This window comes from Pteronotus mesoamericanus, unplaced genomic scaffold, assembly GCF_021234165.1.
Source record: "Pteronotus mesoamericanus isolate MK-2021 breed Mesoamerican mustached bat unplaced genomic scaffold, CSHL_Meso_final scaffold_118, whole genome shotgun sequence".
Taxonomy (NCBI): domain Eukaryota; kingdom Metazoa; phylum Chordata; class Mammalia; order Chiroptera; family Mormoopidae; genus Pteronotus; species Pteronotus mesoamericanus.
Genome location: NW_026555301.1, coordinates 12928812 through 12948524, shown reverse-complemented (window position 1 = coordinate 12948524; position 19713 = coordinate 12928812). Strand labels below are relative to the sequence as shown.

The window sequence follows — 19713 nt, the reverse complement described above, 5'->3', positions numbered from 1 at the left end:
GAAAGACTAGAGGCAAGGTGTCTATGAAAGTGAGATGTTGAGGGGATGAGGCAGGACACGCCAGCTGAGGACTGAACGAAGGAAAAGTGAGAAAGGAGAGGGATAGATGGCCTGGGAGAAATGGATAAATTGAAGAAACTGAAGATTCTATCAAATTGAATTTGGAAGGGACATTAATTTCAGATAATAATAAAGTACTTATATATAATCAGGAGCATGAATTGCTGAAATCATGCACTAATGTAAAAGACATATAGTATCTCATGATTGGTTACAAGAAAGACTGTATTATTATCTATATTTAACTAAAGATAATAATAGGTGTAGTTTTATTTTAAGGAAAGCTGGTGTATAAGTTTGCATTCATAATTTGACACAAAGGATTTTATTCTAAGAAACTACTGAATTTTTTTTAGTTCATTGCAGTAAATTGGTATATAAATGAGTAGTTTTAGAGCATTCTGGTTTTTCTCAGAATTGAACTAAGTGATGTGAGGAGAATTTTATTAAATTAAATGAGAAACTCAAGGGAAGTTAACATCATCAAGATGGGGACATAGGTCATTCCCAAGTTCAGTGCCCCTCACAAAAAAAGACCAACTAGCAACTATCCATAGACAAGACATCTCTGTGAAAATCCCAGAACCCCAGTGGTGAGGCTGAGGCACACTCTGGGCAAGAGAGACCCAGAGGACTGCATCAGAAGGCTGAGGGGGCTGCAACACCCCTCCCCCAGGCCAGCACCAGCCATACCCGGAGGGCCCTCCCTGCGCTACAGCTTCTACAGTAGGATAAACAGAAGTGGGGTGGACATCCAGTATGATGGGATGCTTTCTGGGAGACCCACTGGGTCACCTCACAAAGATCATTGGGGCAGTCAGCGGAGCCTGACCCTGAGTATCAGATAGACGTGGAGAAAGGGAGCTGGACTAATAGCAACCAGCAGTCAGTTCTTGGCAGACTGTATTCCTGCTTACAGTGGCACCTGAGCAGAGATCCCAGCCAGTGGTTACACCCACCTGCAATGGTGAGTTGGTGGCCTTATGTGGCCAGGTCACTCAGTGCTGCCTGATTTAGATCCCCAGCCAATGTACAAAACAGTCGTGAAATATATCCTAAGTCTGACCCACCCAGAGAAGGAGTCAAGCCGGCAGCCCTGCCCCTAGTCATTGGTACTGCATTTAAAAAACTGTAATGGATAATGAATAATGTGAATAATTGATAAATATTTACCAATTTATAATGGTAAATTATCAGAATACACACACCCATATGCACAAATGTATACATCTACAAGTGAACTTTTTTTCTGACTTTTTTCATCAATAGAATGAGAGCCAAGTCAGTAATCAATATGACTGCTTCAGCTTATTACATGTTTATTGATAAATGAGCTGGATTAGTGATTTTCAACCCACAAAGCGCACACTGGTATGCTGTAAGAATTGTTAAAATATGCAATACCTGACTATTTAGTCAGAGGCACTGACCATTTCCCTTACATTGTCAAATTTTAAAAAATGACAACAGCCAACACAACAATAGCTGTCTGGTGTAAATGAATCAAAATGCTGCAGATTTTTAGTAGTTGGTTTATGCTGGCCATGAAATGAAAATGGTTGAAAATTGCTGGGCTAGATGCTTGTCTTTATGTTGGCACTGTGGACCCATGTTAAAAAATAATGTGGAAGAGGCTGTATTTTGCCCTTAGGAAATCTCATGTCAGTCCCATGTATTTTAAGGGAAGAAATTATTTTTCATATCTAGTATGAGATGAGCTCTTTTTCTGTTTATTTCTTTGTTCTTATTCTGCTTTTTAGCATTAGTGATCTTATTCATCAATTTGAGCATTGCTTATTCCTTTCATTTCAGGTAAATATTTAAATGTCAAATGTCTGACAGTCTTACCTTTTGGCTGAACTCCATTGATTAGTTTCTGTTGGGGCCTGATCTGATTGTTCACAGCTTTGGCTGTCACTCTAATTGTCCCATGGCTGTGGACATTTCTGCCGAAGATGACTGTGAGTCTAGAATATGGTGGCAGTTTCATGGCTGAGAGGCAAAGTAATCATCTACTTTGTCATCAAACCCCAGTATGTTTGGCTAATAATAATTATTCCAGAACAGGCTTAGTACCCATTATAAACCAAGATATGTGAGCACTCTACTTATAGATAATAATCTTTCTGTGCAAAGTCTTTAATTGTCTATGTTTCAGCAAACCATTTGCACTTGTCAAACCAGGAAATCTATATTCTACTTTACAAAACTATGGGGTAGAAGTTCCAGGTTTCTTTGGTTTTGTATTAATCATTACCATCTCCTTTAAGCTTCCATAATATAAGGCAAATGCACTCACTAAAGACAGATATTCATTTAACAAACATTTTGTTTTTATTTGCTATGTTGGTATTTCATATAATATGATGTACTTTACAATAACATAAACATAACACAGTGACTTATTTTACGAGTTGGTACTAGTTTAGGAAAGGCGCCTCGTTTGGGAGAATGCCTTGGTAAAATTCTTGGTATGACATAGAACCTAAGACCATGGGTTTTCAGGTACCAAGGAAACAAAGATAGCTAAACCATTCCAAATAAAAACAGGGATTTGAAGGTGAGAGGAGTAAGAGGAGGTATGGATAAACTTCAGGGTAAAAAAGGGCCAAAGACTATCCTTTTAATCTTTAGTTATCTACTACATGGATCTGTTCTAAAATCTTTCCTGTTCACTTCCTGAGAACTTCGGTAAGCGCTGTTGCACATGTAGTTTGCCTTTGTGAGAGAGATTTTCAAGGGAGTGCAAGGAGAAAAGTGTTGTTCAGTGAGTGGCTGTACACCACTAGTCCACTTGGAAACAGTCACAAGATTCGTCAACAGAAGGAATTTACCAAGAGCTCAGAGCCAAAAGGAAGAGAAAAATACATTACTCCCCCCTCAAGAATCCTTAGAGACACTGGTAACCACAGACACAGGGCACCCTCAGCTAAAGCACAGGGTTGAGGACAATTCCTTTGGCATTGAAGAGGCAGGGTATTTCATCTCATCTCTGAGTTACAAATTCATACAATGCTTTAGCCCCTTTGGATGGTGGGTACAGTCTGAGGATGGTGTGGCCATCGTGGAAGGGAAAGAGAGAAAGGAGTGCAGATGCTATCCAACACCAGCTTTTGTTCCATTTAATGCTTAGCCATATCCAAGGCCTCAAATCCTTTCCCAGTACTTGACTTGTGTCAAAACTCTAAACTGGATGGTATGTATGAATTAAAATAACTTTTGTGAGTATAGTATAATGATATATAAATATATTAAGTACAAGAAAACAGCATACAAATTCACACATTGAGTCTCAAGAGAAGTAAAAGGAACAATAATAGTAATAATGTTTACTTAATTTCATGCTAACTTCCTAATATATGGAGTATATTTAACTAGTATTTCAAATTTCTAAATTTGAGCATACTTTAAAGTCAAAGCATGTCATTTAAAAATATAACCTATAGTCTTTGTTGATTGTCTTATATAATAAAGCACTAACTCCTGGGGCTCGTAATATATTCTTAAACAGACTATTTCCCTTGTCAAAGAAACTCCTTAAACTATAAGTACCAAATGCCCCAAATTATTTGTGGTTATTAGTACAGAAATAGATATCATTGGTATCAATTTATAGCCGCCTGTAATATGTGTAGGAAATAAAAAGCCTTTGCATGAGTTTGCTAATACTCATTTCTACATCAAAAAAATTTACTTCTAACAAACCACTATAAAATTTATTAAAGTTGATTAAGTTTTGATCTACGCATTTAAGCATTAGTCTTTAAATATTTGACTGACACATAATTCAATCTTTTTATTATCTTAATATAAATTAGACAATTATATTGTATTCCTAGTTACATCAATTTTTACTTGAGAGATGGCATGATAATTAATTCTCTTAGATTCTAGAGTGAGAAAATTTATCTCATAAGAAAATGGAAGTCACTACAGCTCTGACATATTAGAGTTATTAGGATTTTACATTCCTCTGGAATATATTCTGTATGGAAATGTGTACACTTGTAAGGTAATAACCTTTGTAAATCATTTTGAAATTTCTATTTAATCAGATTCTTCACATTTCTGCTAACATTTCACAGCCAAATATATATGTATATAAAATATCTATTTATTAGTCAAACATTAAAGAGATTTCCCATGTAGCAAAATAAAACAAAACAACAACAAAATGAAAGCAACCTAAATATTAGGAAGAAGCTTAACCTATGAAAGTTTGATTTTAAAAGGGTTACATAATTTTGAATTAGTATAGAAGAATCAACAAAGTAGAACCAAGGATAAAGTGATAGGTTTGCTCCAGTTTTAGAACTATTGGCTAGACACAAAAACAAGTCCTATTTTTTTTCTTTTTTTATTGTTCAAATACATTTGTCTCCATTTACCCACCACCACTTAAGAATACGGGACGTTTCACAAGTTCGCGTGGCATCCTTGTGCAGGGGCCCTGCTAATCCTCTCTGCATCGTTCTAATTTTAGTATATGTGCTGCTGAAATGAGCACAAGTCTTATATTTTTAGAAATTGCAAATAAAAAAATGGAATTTATCTTTGGGTTCCTTTCCCCCATTTACCACTTCCTTTGCCTCAAGCCCCATTGTCTCTCCTTTTTCCCTTTTCACCCCACCCCCTCCTCTGATTTTTCACCACTGTCCCCTAGTTGGTTGTCTTTATGCTGCTTGACAAGGCCATTCACTCTTTCTAGAAAAACACCTTCCAATCTGATTATCCATCCTGACTACCATTCTTAGATGGGTAGATCCCTAATCTGTTAACCTATTTTTTCTTCTTAAAGAGGACCAAGTAGATCCTAGCATAATGCTTGGCCCTTAGTATCACTACAGGAAAATTTATTAAATAAATATAGCTGCAACATGTGCATTTTTATATTTATAACTAGTACCTCAACCTGTTTCTAATTCATAGGCATGATCACTATGACTTACTATCCAGAACTTGTCCCTAAAAACCATACATACACTATTTTGTCCATGCTACCTCCTACAGCCCTACTTAGCAGTTCCCTTAATCACTTTCTTGAATTAAACTAATATTTATTAAGTACTTACTACATCAAATACTGGAGTTAAGAATCATTGAAATAATGTAGGCAAAAGATGATAGCTTGGTCTGTGGTGTTGGAAATGGGCATGGTGAAAAATTGATTAATTCAAAAGATATTTAGGAGATAAAACACACAGAACTTGATGAGATATTGTGTACAAGGGGAAGACAGGAGGGGCACAAATAAGGTATCAAAGATGACTTCTTCATTTCTAACATATACAACTGGTTAAATGGCGGTAAAATTTTCCAAGAGGTTATGATAGAGGAGCACAAAATGTGCAAAAGAGATCATGAATGTAGTCTGAAAATGAGCCCCCTTCAGCATTACATCTTTTAATAATTTGGCAATTACATCTCAAATGCTGTCAAAGTCAATACGTTTTAATCCATGATCTCTAATTTTTAGTTGTACAACATTGTTGTAATACAGCTAAATCCTCCAGGAAATGAAAGCAAAATCCTGTTTTCTTATTTTCCCCACTGCCCTGGGTCGGGCCTTCATTATTTAGTGGATTATGCCTGTGTTTCCTAAATGGAGTGTGACGTACCTTCTTAATTGGTTTCATTCATATAGTGTCCTTCACTTCAAGTCCACCTCTGCCTTCCTGACATGTTTGCCCTGTTTGGAGGGCCCATTTCAGCCTTGCCTGTCTGGCCATCATCTGTCTACTCTTTTTCATCTGTCTAGTTCCAATGTAACCACCACCTCCTTTGGGAAGCCTTCCTTGCACTGACCCCCTACCACTATCTCCTCATGCCTGAATTAAGAAGTTATTCACTTCTTCCCTATGTTCTCTCATACCTTGAATATATTTTATTATTGTCCTGATATACTCCTTTATAATTCTCATGTTTCTATGTCAGCCTTCACTACTGAATGTAAGCTTCTTGAGTGTAAGGATTATTTCTCCTTCAGTTTGTGTTCCCAGCATCAACATAATGCCTGGCACACACTAAATCCTCAGTAGATACTTGTTGAACTGAGCACTTTCCTTTTTGTGTCTTCCTGATGTCCAAGGGATGAGGTTCAAACTCTACCTGCAGTCTTGGGTGATCTTGTCTCACCTAGGATTGAGCTAGCCTGTCCATATGGCCTTGGTCCTTGATCCAGATACATTCATTCCACATCAAGCTTTTGCTAATGGTGTCATCTCCTTGCCTCGATGCTGTTCTTCTTTCTCCCCACTTAATAAACAATTCAGGCCAATCTCTTGCTTTAAGTAAGAGCCCAGGTACCACTGTCTTCATAAACTATATAACCAATATCAGCCTGTGTTATGTTTCTTGTCAGAAGCTCAAAGAAGAAATTGTATCCGCTTTGTACAATACAGTGTGGCCATTATGTGCCATCTTCATTAGATTGATAGCCACCACAAAAATAACAAACTTTCTGAGTATAAGTGTTATACCTTATTGTTCTTTATTCCCAGCAATACTGAATACAGTATTGGGCTTAATTGTTTGAATAACAAGTAATTGTTTCCATAGGAAAATAGAGTGGAAAGTGATTTGGGGATAAACTAGCTTCCCAAAGTCATTTCTGAGCAAGTACCCAATAATTCTTACCTTGTCTTATTGCCTTAAAGTGAAAATTCACTCAAAACCACATGTGTAGAATAACTTTATACATGTTAGTGGTATTTCTGTATTGCAAATTCTTATAGGTTAGCATGCTCACCTTGGAGTTCTCTTAAAGCTTTATTTTATTATATTTTAATAGAATAAATTTTGAAATACTATATTTTTCCTTTCCATTACCTCAAACTTTTTCTGCGTCTTTTCTGTATAGAACAGAGGCAATTTCAACATGAGGTCTTCCTTCTCAAAAAGTAAGGAGAATAGAACCGTACGAAAAATGTAAGGACAATATGAGGCAATGCAAGTTAAATTCTTAATATAGTAACTAGCACATAATTCCTCAATATATTGTTGTTGAATGATAAATGAGATCATTAAATCTATATAGAACTCTATATGTTTTATATATAAAGTGATAAATTCTGTGTCATAACATTTTGCAACAGACTTTATTCTTGAGCTTTGAATAAATGACCTACAAACTACCCCGTCTTTTGTTCCTAAATTGCAACATTGAATACTTGCAGTTACTTTCTCCTTTGGATTTTACTTTGGATTCTTCCCTTGGAAAACAGGGACCATTTCATCTTATCTTTGAGAAACTTAATCAAGCAATTAATATTTGTTTCTCAAAATTTTCTCATAAGTTGCAAGTTGTTAACATTTCTGTTCAGTAGTTAACATTTTAGTTAACACATGCAGATCACATTCGTAAATTTTCACCCACTTGAAGATAACTGATATAACCTACTAGAAATTAAGGCTGTAAATTTTCAGGTAGGGGTTTCAGTGTTACTTCAATCAATACTTTGCAGATAGTGCTAACAGTTTTTTCTATGAAATATGTTGGCCTGTGAGTGGAAAATCAATTCCTGGGAATGAAAAACAGGTGTCAAGTTTGATAGGAACATCATGCGTTTGATGTTTGGAGGCCAGAGGGTTCTGTCAACAAACATAGCAGTAATTCTGTCAGACGCAATATGCGTGGAATTAATGAAAATGCCAGAAACAAAACAGTCTAGACAGCAAGCCAGTTCTGCAAAAAAAGTCAGGGCAAAAAATGTGTCTTCCTCTTGCATCTAAAGTGAATGCATTACAGAAAGACAGTGTAGTGCAGTTGAAATGGAGCCATATTTGCAGCGCTATAGTTCCCAATACAAAGAGAAAATATAGGCAAAAGAATAATAGGTAGCCTCGCCATCAAAGGGACTATAAAAAGTGTCCGTCAGATACGTTTGTCAAATCTTTGTTGTTATCTACCATATAGACACTGATTATTCGATTTAGGGTAGACTCACAAATCCAGGGTGATCTCTTCAGTTTTAAAATTTTAATTAATCCATAAAGACCCTTTTTCGAAATTAGGTCATATTCACAGGTTTGGGGACATAGACATATATTTTAGGTCTTACGCTCAATCTAACACAGCCCACCACCTGGCCCCAGAACATTAACACCCATCCCAGGTGCAAAATACATTTGGCTTAGTCCAACATCCTCAAAAGTTTCAACCCATTCAAATTTTAAAAATAAGACTTGCAGGACATCATAGCGCTTCATATATAGCAGGAAACTTCTAGGTTGGCAGAAGGATAAAAATTATTTCCATTGACTTCAAAGGAAAAAAATGGGTTGATTCAAGGAGGCTGTCTGACACAATGGAAAAAAAATATTCTATACTTAACATTTGTCCTAAACAAACTGGCTGCCTTGAGACGATGTATGCTGAGACAGAACGCAAAATAACCTTTAAAGATTTTTAAGGAATATTCATGCATTGAGTAGGAAGTTGTACGGAACTTTCCCTAATTCTTTTTCAATGCTAAAATGGGGGAAGCCAGGCTGTCAGTGGAGGACTTCTTTTGTAACTAGTTTCTCTACTTTTATACTTGCCTATAGGATGGAGGGACTTAGCTAAGGTGTGAAAATGGTAAATGGAAAACAGTTTCAAAGTGACTTTATTATTCTGAGTGCCTAATGCAGTTAATGTTTGTGGACAGAATATATGTAGTTTGTTGGCACTCAGATATACAGAAATTAAAGTTACACTTTCTCAGAGTTATTATTAACTGTGACCAGTTCACATGTAAGAACTAGGCACTTCTTTCAAGCATTGCCTGACCTTTGTTTATTCTTCCACTGTTCCCTGAGCTTCCATAACACTGAAGAGATACTTGGGTGGCTTACCAGAGTGCCCATCTCACATGGGTATATCTAAATTGAATATGCACTATCCCGTTTCCAAGATTGCCATATTTGTAACTGGTAATGTAAATGTGGTCCTCCTCGTGTCCACAGTGCTGTAACTCCGTAATGCAGAGGAAGCTGCCCTTTCTGGGGTGTTCATCAATGCTGGGGTTTGTACTTGATCATCCTTCTCTGAACTGGCATTGTCAACTCCTTGTTTTAGTAAAGAACACATACCTTCAAAAGAGAGTGAGACTTCCAGCCAGATAAGTGATCTGAAAAAAAAATAGTCATTGTATATAAGTAAAAAAAAAAAAAAAGAAATTGAATAAAACCCCTAGAATAAGTGAAAAGTCCCATTTTTAGAGCTGTCTTCTCAGAATAAAGGATTTTTCAAAGTTGGTGTGCTTTTGTGCACAGTAGCTTTGTACCTTTCCCACACTTAGTACCTTCATTAGTTAGAATTACCACATTACTATCTCATCTACTTAACAGAAGATAAATTTCTTACATCTTTACTAATTTTCCAGGCTCTCAGGAGGTACTTATGAGGAAAAATGTTTTGTGCCTCAGATAATGGCTTCTTTAGATGTTTGAAAATTTCTTCTTTACTTTTTAGATATGCTTTTACTGTTTAATTACTGAAGCAGCATACGGTCATTTTTCTACTGATGATTCAACATTGTGAGAAGCCTATATTTAGTTAACTGCAGTTATTGAAAAATATCCATTCCCTTGAGGTATTAAATTTCTCATTTGAGAAATGACTTAAATGTATGTGTAAAAAAAAGCAGTTTGACTCCTCTGCCCTTGTAAGTACACCATCTCTAATATAATAGTTTCACAAATATTTTTAGGTTCTAATTTCTCTAATTACTTTTTTTCTCACTCCAATTCAGATTTATAAAGCTTTAAAATAGGTTATATCTTCTTTAGTCCATTCTGGGGAGGGCTTTTTAATAGCAGAATGTGAAGTGGACAGTGGTGCCCTTCTAATCTGAGGAAGAGGGAGCCTGGAATAGAGACGCCCCCAGAAGTGTCTGGGATGATCTTGATGCCAGAGCTGCATTGTTGGCTTGAGGTTACTGACATTTGCCTGTTTATACTTTTGGTTTTCTTTTCCCCTGTTATGTATCTCCATTGAAAGAGCATAATTCTACTTTTGAAGTTCTTACTCTGTTCCAACTGATGTCATAGACTCTGAGCTCCTTGTCTTCCTCATAGCTCAATGATGCAGTACATGCTCATTCCCCATTCATTGAATGACTGAAGATGTTCCCCAAATACCTCTTGGGAATCTTTGGAATAGAATGAGAGGTGTGTCTACCTCTGTCTCCCACCAGGCTCTGATAACATCTCTGGAATTTAAAATAAGTTTAATTGTCACATTAATCAAATTTTCATTGGTTTTAGCAGGAGGGAAAAAGCTGTGTGGATAGAAGGAAGCAAGGAGCCTGAAGAATTGCGAAAATAGACACTAGCTTTCTGTTTTTCTTTCCCCATGTGCAGTAAGCTTCTTGAATGTCTAGTAGGTAACCATATTTCTAATCATAATGTTGTTATAGTATTGGTGGTATTTTCACTAGCCATTCAGTCAGCCACCTGATTTTTATCAGACAAGTCTTCCTCCCTCACCTGAGTTCTGAGAGGCTGCAAAGTGATTAAAGCTAAGCACATAGCCATAATTAGGCCATTTGCTAGAATTATTTCTAGGAACATAATCCCTGATTAAAAACATGTCTTTATAATGTCTTAAGGAAGTCTTAATATTAATAAATCCCTGGAACTACTTTTTTAAGTTTATTTTTTACCAGAATTATGTTAGAGAAGGCCTGATACATTTTATGATTTCATGCAACTCAGAAGTAATTACAAAATTCATAACTCTGTAAGTAGCATATTTTTAATCCCTACATTATTAGAACACACCAGATTTATTGTCTAGAAGCCAGCCTTTGAAGTTAATAAAATGCAGTTGTCAGTGTTGAAAATACCCATTAAATCTTGTGTATTATTTTGTATGCATATAAACTATCATAAGGAACTGAAGCCTCCTAAGAAGTTCTGGGAACTTTTCAGGTTACAATATTTCTCTCCACAATAATTTGATACTTATTTAATGCTGCTTCCTTATTTAAATTAAAGGGCAACTAATCTTAATCTTCTAGTTCCACAAAGTTTTAAGTGTGATTTTATAATCATTCCTTATATATTTAGTTAATAATTTTGCTAATATATATGTATACTTACTTAGGATACTACTTGTAACATAAGTATGAAAAATGGAAGCTATCATCTTTACTGTTATTATTTAAAATGTGATATTTGATATATGGTTAGATCCATATTTATTTTTTTCCAGGATAAAAGATATTCAGAGATAGCAGGCAATTGAGATAAAGCTAAAGAAGGTTTTGAGATTATTGGAAGGACTTTTTTCTGTAACATTGATACCCATACTCTAGTCAAAAATAATAATTGAAGGCCTCAATTTAAAAAAAAATACTCCTTGGGTATATTTCAAAGTGAATATTTTACAAATTGATAGAACATTAGGGTTAGTAATTTAAATCTTTTTCATTCATAGCTTTATTGAAGAAGTAAAAATTTTCATGAGATGAAAGCAATGAAACCTTTGGTGGGTTATTTCCCCGTAAGCTGAGAGTTGGATGCATGCGTTGTGGATACACCCTCCCAGCTTGACCATTCATTCCCCCAACGTACAGCTTTCTCAGGCTCTGATACCTCTCGCATCTCCCCAACACAATTCAACGTTCTCTTGCCCTCAGAGCCCTAATGAGTGATGATGTGTTGTCTTCGCTACTCACTTCTGCCAAAAACTGTCATTTCTTTTCATTTCAGCCTCATGAATGACCCATCTCAAGCTTCCAGATTTCAGCAATAACTCAGGGCATTGTATTTCAGCTTATGAAAAGTGGGCAGGTCTTGGCTGGTATGCTTTCTCTGACAGCACCTTGCTATCCTCATTCTTACCCAAATAACATTCCCATTCAGAATTATTTTTGTACTTGGGTGATTCCATGGTTCCAGAGGCAACTACTCCTGAACATTGTATTATAGTTGGGTACAATTAAGTATACAGTTGCATTGGACTAGCAGTATGTGTGCTATTATTAAAGTAGCAAGTCAACCAAAGGCTGACCTGGAGTTGAAGGAATAAGTTATATAGTCCAAGGTAATTGGTAGTGATAGGATATAGAAGAATCACAGGCTTTTTGAAAACAATGATATGTATTATCTGTATATGGAAATATAGAAATAATATGATTCAGCCAAAAATTAAAAAGTTTCATTTGTTACCCTTTAATCTCAAGTTTCTCTGTTTTCACATCCATCCTCTATTCTGTCTTGTTGCTATGTATTTAAAACAGTTAATGCATAATTACTTGGTGGGAGAGCTATTTCTGTTTATTCTGGGCTAGAATGCACTGAGCAGTTCAAAGTCTGTTTCACCAGTTGATGTGGAGAATATTGTTCATTTATCAGTTCTTGCATTTGAGAGTTAATTTGCCAAAGTTGATTTCATTCCACATTCCTTAGTTCAAGTTGATTACACATATCAGACTGTATCCATTTTGAAAAAATAACTCTACTGTATAGCCATGTAGCATTAATTAATAGCATTTCTTTAGCATAGATTTATATGGCCACACAGTCTTGTCACTTTGGTTCAGTCCTGTCTTAAATTCTTGATTTAGCTAATATTTTGGAGGATAATGACTTAGAATTAATGCAGTTTGTCAGCAGCAATAGACTGCTACATCTTCTTTAGACTGATGTATGAAATAGCAGACCCCATTTATTTTTGTAAAGCATATAAACAACATGTATGCCTGTGCTTTCCTGGAAAGGATAGAGATGATAAAATCTGAGAAGGTTTATACCATGGTTTATCTCTTACCAGTTGATTTTCATGGCAACCTTAAAAATTTAAACTAAGAGATTAAAAGTATTGCTAAGGTATGGACCATGGATTGGCTTAAATAATGCCTTGAAAATCAGTATACTCTGTCAGCTATTTGGTGCTAGTTAGAGACACATTTGACACTTGGTAGGGTTTTTAATTTAATAACAGGCATTGTAAGTCATGACCTTGAGTTTGTCTGCATCACAGTGCCCTTTGTGTGAACAAATCAACATAGCCAAGCATATTTGCCATGTGGTTATATTTCTGCCTTATAGAATGCGTAAGCTGAAGTTCTGCATTATGTTTACATAGCACTTGAACCCAAGACCTCCTATGAGAATCCCATCATCATACTATCTTTAAGTCCAGTTGTGGTTGGGATTCTGAACCTCTGCATTACAGCTCTTTGGCTTGGGTTGAAGAGTATTGTCAGCCTAGTTACTTTTTGTCAACTTGGATATGTAATATAGCACCTGGGGTGCATTTGGGGCAAATTGTCACTGACATAAGGATGAAGTGAAAAATATATGTCTGTACTCTTTTATCTTTCACTTAGCAGCACGATACATGTTTCCTTCATGCAAAGGAAAGAAAATCACAAGAACCCATGCTTGTCTCTCTTTAGAACTCTCTAGAATTAGCTTGTCATGAAATGTAAAACTAATGTGCAGTTGTAAAAACTGCTGCCAGCTTTTCCTCACTGCTGCCTGATGGCAAAGTAGACTTGGAAATGAAAGGGGTTATTATAAAGTGATTACTGAATAGCTAGGTATGTCATTTTAAACAAGCAGCTAAAAACTCTCTCCTAGACATTCAGGCTGTAGTCTTGTTTTGTATCACTCATATTTAAGACATGATTTTGATTGTGGAGGAGTAATCAAGCACTAGGGGTAATTTAAGAAAAAAAATATGCTGGATGATATTTTCTTTCATTCCTTATTAAAATACATTAGAATTTAAATGAGGCATTCTCTAAAATGTATAACTATTAATATGTATCAAATATAAAAATCCAAATACCAGTTGGCTCTTGTTCACAGCTGAAAATTCTTCACTTGACTAAAAACTTATTTATCTTCTTTTAAAATTCAAGGAAAACCTATTATAAAATAATGTGTTGAAATGGCATATATCAAAGAATGAATGGCTTGAAAATTATAACTCTTAATATCTTATTACTGTCAGTTTCATATGGGAGGGCAGATGCCTTAAAGAATCTTTTAAAAAAACACATAAAAGTAAAGTAAAATGAAGTTCAGTTAGTGTGATCTTTTTCATTATTCCTCTCTTCTTTTAAAATGCTTTGCTTTGAAACCACCATCTACACCACTGGCTTGAACAGTCACGTAACTTCCATGTCTTCCACGCTGACCTTGAGCTTCAGATTTATTTTAAGTCGTATGCCGGGTATCCTTTTATGGATATTGCACAAGCAGCATACAGTACAATACATCTCAATCCAGGCTCTTCTCCCTTTGTGCTGCTCTGTCTTAGCAGGACTGTCTTCAGTTTGAGTCATTTTTTCATCCTTTTCCTGTCCTTTTCTCTACCCTCCACTGTCCCACCCTGACCATCTAATCAACCACATCCCATTATTTGCGTTTCTAAGATATTTCTCATGTTGCCATTTTCCTGGTACAGGCTGAGTTTACCATTGCCCATATAGTCATCCTGTAAGAACCTCCAGCTCTGAGACTTTTCCTCCAGGCTTTCTCCTCTCACGTCTGTCCCTCTGTTGCTCACAGGCTGGTCACCCATGTCTGCTTCACCAACTCATCAGACCTCCTCGTCACATTGCTGGGGCCACTTGAGCCCATATGGACGCCTAATCCTATACTGTTTCCAACACCGTCACTGACCTCATGCACGGGAGATTTGAAGAGGAAGGCATGAGGCTCAGCACTTAGTCACTTTGCTTCTGGCTGCCTTATAATTTTGTTTAACCCAGTGATAACTGAGAGGATTAAATGCCAACTTATATCCCATGATAGGCAACTAGACGCCTATCTGTTGTAATACCTGACCTTCTTCCTTATTAATATGCCTAATATTGTGCCTTTCGATGCGTGGGACCTTGCTTGTTGCTGGTAGCATTTACTAATGCTAACCTGACACTCCTGTTTTAGTCTGCTGAATAGATATGCTATGTGATTGCCTGACATTGTGACCTCATTGATTTGGTGCACTCTTCCTGGAATATCTCTCCTATCTCTCTATTATTTGGTTCCATGGTAATATTTTTTATAATATATACTTACACTATTATTGTTTACATTAGAAATAAGCTATTTTGATTTTTTATTATATATTTAAATTTTTTTTGTTTTATTTACATCATTTGTACTGGGGGAATGCTGCTTGTCCCTTTTTGCTTCCATGACTAGTAAAGGACCTTCTCCCTAGCCCCACCATCTGTTGTCCTCTATCAAAGATAAACAAAGCCAGACACTAGTTAGAGTGGTAAGGACAGATTTTAATCAGTAATAATCATTGCAATAGGGAAAGGAGTTCAGTGTGAACTGAACTCAACTTTAATTTGTGTAGAGGTGACTGGGAATTTTAAAGAGATAATAAGGGAGTAAGGAACAGGCAAGTAGGGGGCTCAGGAGAGTCAGGAAAGTGAAAAATTACAGAAAGCTGGAAGGCTGTGTTGGTCCAAGTGAAACCCACCTAAGTTTGCCAACTGGGGCTGGTCAAATTTAGGTGCCTGCCCTCCCACAGAGACTGTGAGGCAAGGGTGCTATTTGCTGGAACAGTCAGTTCTTTGGGCAGCCTGGACTTTCCTTTGGCAGGCACTTTAAGGGAGACTAAGGTCACCTAGGGACGCGACATTAAGCTGTTAGAAACTATGTTAATGTTTGTTCAAGTCTTTATTGATCAAGGTTGCGAAGGGGCTCAGAGGAGCCTGGATAGAGTTTGATCAAGGAGAGAGTTTTTGTCACTTCTCACTCCTTCCCTTGTGAAGTTATTGTACTGATGACATTTGAAAAAGGAAGTGAGGATATTTGATCAACTTCTTGCCATTGTCCTCAGGACATGAATATTCTTTTCTACAACCACAAATAAGTTGACCTCTCCTACCTGAGGCTGGAGAGTGCTTGGATCTCACAGTGAAAGAAGGATGAAGTACAAATTTAATTTTCAAAGACGAAATTCACTACGCAACTGCACTAGTCAAGATGGTTTGGTATTGGCATGAGGATAGGCACATCAATGGAATAGAACTGAAAGTTTAGAAATAAATCTTTATTATATTTATGGTCAGTTGATGTTTAAAAAAGAGTGCCAAAACAATTCAATGGGGAAATAATACTATTTTCAACATATGGTGCTGGGGCAACTGGACATCCACATGCAAGAGAATAAAGTTGCACACCTTTCCTATTAAATCATTTGCAAAAAATTACTTCAAAGTGGACCATATACCTAAATGCAAGAGCTAAAATTATAAAGCTTTCAGAAGAAAACATAGGTATAAATCTTTGTGACTTTGGATTAGGCAGTGATGTTTTTAGATTGACACTGAAAGTACAAGTGAAAACAATAGGCAAACTGAACATAACTAAATTTAAAGCACTTGTGCTTCAAAGAACACCATTAAGAAAATGAAAACACAATGCACAGAATTGGAGAAAGTTTTTCAAATCATATATCTAATAAAGGACCGGCATCTAGAATATATAAAGAACACTTACAAATTAATAATGAAAAGACAAATAACCCAGTTAAAAATGGGCAAAGGATTTGAGTAAATCTTTCTCTGAAGCAGATATACAAATGAATAATAAGCACAAGAAAAGTTACTTAACATCATTAGCTATTGAAAACGGAAAACCCAAAACCACAGTGTGATACTACTTCATATCCACTAGGATTGCTGTAACAAAAAGATAAAATAAAAAAATTTAAAAACCCAAAGAAGTTAACAAGTGTTGTGATGGATGTGGAGAAATTGGATCCCTAATATACATGGTGGGGAAAAGTAGGTTTACAGTTGTTCATATGGAAAAATAATGTAATAATAAATAATACAAAAATAAATTTTGCCTTTCACATACTCACAACTATAAACCTATTTTGCCCCACCCTATATTGCTAGTGGGAATGTAAAATGGTGTAGGCACAATGGGACAGTCTCCAGCTCCTTAAATGGTTAGACATAGAGTTGCTAAATGATCCAGTAATCCCCCTTCTAGCTTTATACCCAAGAAAATACGTAGAACAACCCTGACCAGTGTGGCTCACTGGCCAACTGGACATCCACATGCAAGAGAATAAAGTTGCACACCTTTCCTATTAAATAATTTGCAAAAAATTTAATAGTTGGTTCGATATCATCCTGCAAAGCAAAAGGTCCCTAGTTCAATTCCCAGTCAGGGCACATATGTAGATTGTGAGTTCAGTCCTAGGTCAGAGTGCATATGAGAGGCAACCAATTGATATTTCTCTCTCACATTGATGTTTCTCTCCCTGTGTTTCTCCCTCCCTTCCCCTCACTAGATAGATAGATAGATAGATAGATAGATAGATAGATAGATAGATAGATAAAAGGAAGGAAGAAAAGAAAAGAAAAAAGAAAAAAAAGAAAATACCTGGGACATATGAGAGCATATGGCCACGCAAAAACTCGTGCATGAGTGTTCAGAGAAGGCTTATTCACAATAGCCAAAAAGTGGAAACAACCTACAGTTCCTGTCAATTAATGAACAGGTTTCTTTAAAAAGGTGATATAGCTATACCATGGAATATTATTTGGCAATAAAAAGTAAAGTACTGATATATACTACAACCTGGATGAACTTTGGAAACATCATGCTAAGTAAAAAGAAGCCAGTTAAAAAAGACCACTTATTTGCCCTGACCAGTGTGGTTCAGTTGGTTAGGCATTGTTCTGTGAAGCAAAGAGTCATCAGTAGATTCCCAGTCAGAGCACATGTCTGTGTTGTGTGTTCAGTCCCCCTGGTCAAAGCACGTGCAAGAGGCAACGGATCATTGTTTCTCTCCCGCTTTCTCTCCCTCCCTTCCCCTCTTTAAAAATAAATAAATATTTTTAAAAGACCACATGTTATATATTTCCAGTTATGTGAAATGTTCAGAATAGGCAAATCAATAGAGACAGGCAAAGATTAATGGCCACCCAGGGCTAGAGGTGGTGGTATCAATGGGAAATGGGAAGTAACTACTGAAGCCTGTGGAGTCTCTTTTAGGGGCAATGGAAATCTTTTAAATTTAGATTGTGGTTGTACAACTCTGCAAATATACTAAAAACACTGAACTGCATAATTTAAATGGGTAAATTTTGTGATGTGAATTAGAGCTAAAAAAAGGATGTTGAAAATAAAGCTTACATAAGGAATAGTAAAAAATCAATGTAATTGAAAGCTTATTTTGGCCACAGATATAAGTCTTCTTCTTCAATCACTATTATCAGTAATAAACCTGACAGTATGATCCTTACTTGTCTGGTGTCTATGTCTCATTTGAAAACCTGAAAAGGAAGGCAGACTATTAGGTATTGGCCTTCCAAAACCTCAACAAATTCATAGATGGCTGAGAATACCTTATTCATACCTTATCTCATTCTTGTCTCTGTCTTGCACCTATATTTTCTATTGTATCCACTTTGTATCTAGACTCTTTTTTTTTAATTTGGTTCCAAACTTAGTGTGAGGGAAGCAGTTGGGAAGTGGGATTATTTATTATCACCCCTCTCCAAGACCCCTAATCTGTGCAATGTTGGTCCTCTGTGATGTGGTTTCCTTACTTGAATCTATGTTTTTTCCATATGTACCATTTATTGTATGTTTTTTCATCTATCCCACAAAGATATCTAGTTTCAGGACCCAGATTTCCCTGTATTCCCAGTGTGGTCAATTGATTTTGTCAAGTTGTTACATTCACAGCATTGATATGATAATATTAAACAGCTCTGCTCAAAATCTACATTCCTGGGCCACCACATCAAAGCTAAATATCACCTACACTTCATCCCAGCCAGATACATCAAACCCACCATGTGTTCTTAAAGTGTCTGGAAATGCAGGAAAATGAGCACTAGATCAAAGAAAAATTGTTTTTAATTTTGAAAGACTTAATTCTCCACTAAGAATTTATCTTCAGAAAGGATGATAAAACTATATTTTCCTGTTTATTAGAATTACCTATGGATCCTCATGAAAATGTCTAGTTAATTTTCAAAATATATAAATTACGAGTATTTTAAACCAAACTGAACACTAGATGGCAAATGAAGGATATTACATACCTTATTAAGGTTATTCAATATATTCCATAGTTTTTAAGCCACTTCTAAACAACATTCAAAGAAGCATACTTGTTGGTAATTTTTTTAAGTTCCTATAGCAAATAAACAATTAAAAATGAAAGAAATGCATATCGATGAACTGCAATTTATTTTAACAAGTTGAGTAAGGAGTGAGCTGTTACAATAATCCTTATCTGTGATAGTCCTCTTATTTTATTCAAGAAAGTGATACCTGGAAAATACAGAAAATTAAATAAAAAGAAAAGATAATACCAAACAACCTAAGAACAAAAGTGTGCTGTATTATACATACAGTGTACTTTTCCAGGTGGTAAATTAATAGCCTATTTGTGTACAAGTAGGCCTGTACATGTATATGTATAGGTACATACAGGGATTCTTTATAATTCAGGGATTCTTTACCAGGTTGTAGGAGGGTTCTCTCCACATGACTTGGGGAGATTTATAAAACTCCGCTTTACCCAGATTCCTAACCCCTACCACTACCCTCCCCGCAGATAGCTGAATGTCAAGATCCAGGAAGGTGGGAACAGTGAGGTCAGTACATGAAATGGCAAGGACTCCCTGGGGGGCTTGTGACCCCACCCCCTCCACATGTCTGTAG

The 19713-nt window shown here is 36.2% G+C and overlaps 1 protein-coding gene and 1 non-coding gene across 3 annotated transcripts in view; one reads left to right on the top strand and one right to left on the bottom strand.

The window, feature by feature from the left end:
- Positions 1-19713, top strand: part of PTPRM (protein tyrosine phosphatase receptor type M) — an 820882-nt gene that overhangs the window by 456979 nt on the left and 344190 nt on the right. The gene's annotated exons all lie outside the window — the stretch shown is intronic.
- Positions 4461-4567, bottom strand: LOC129081825 (U6 spliceosomal RNA). The gene has a single exon (XR_008530343.1). It is a non-coding gene; the product is annotated as a U6 spliceosomal RNA (small nuclear RNA).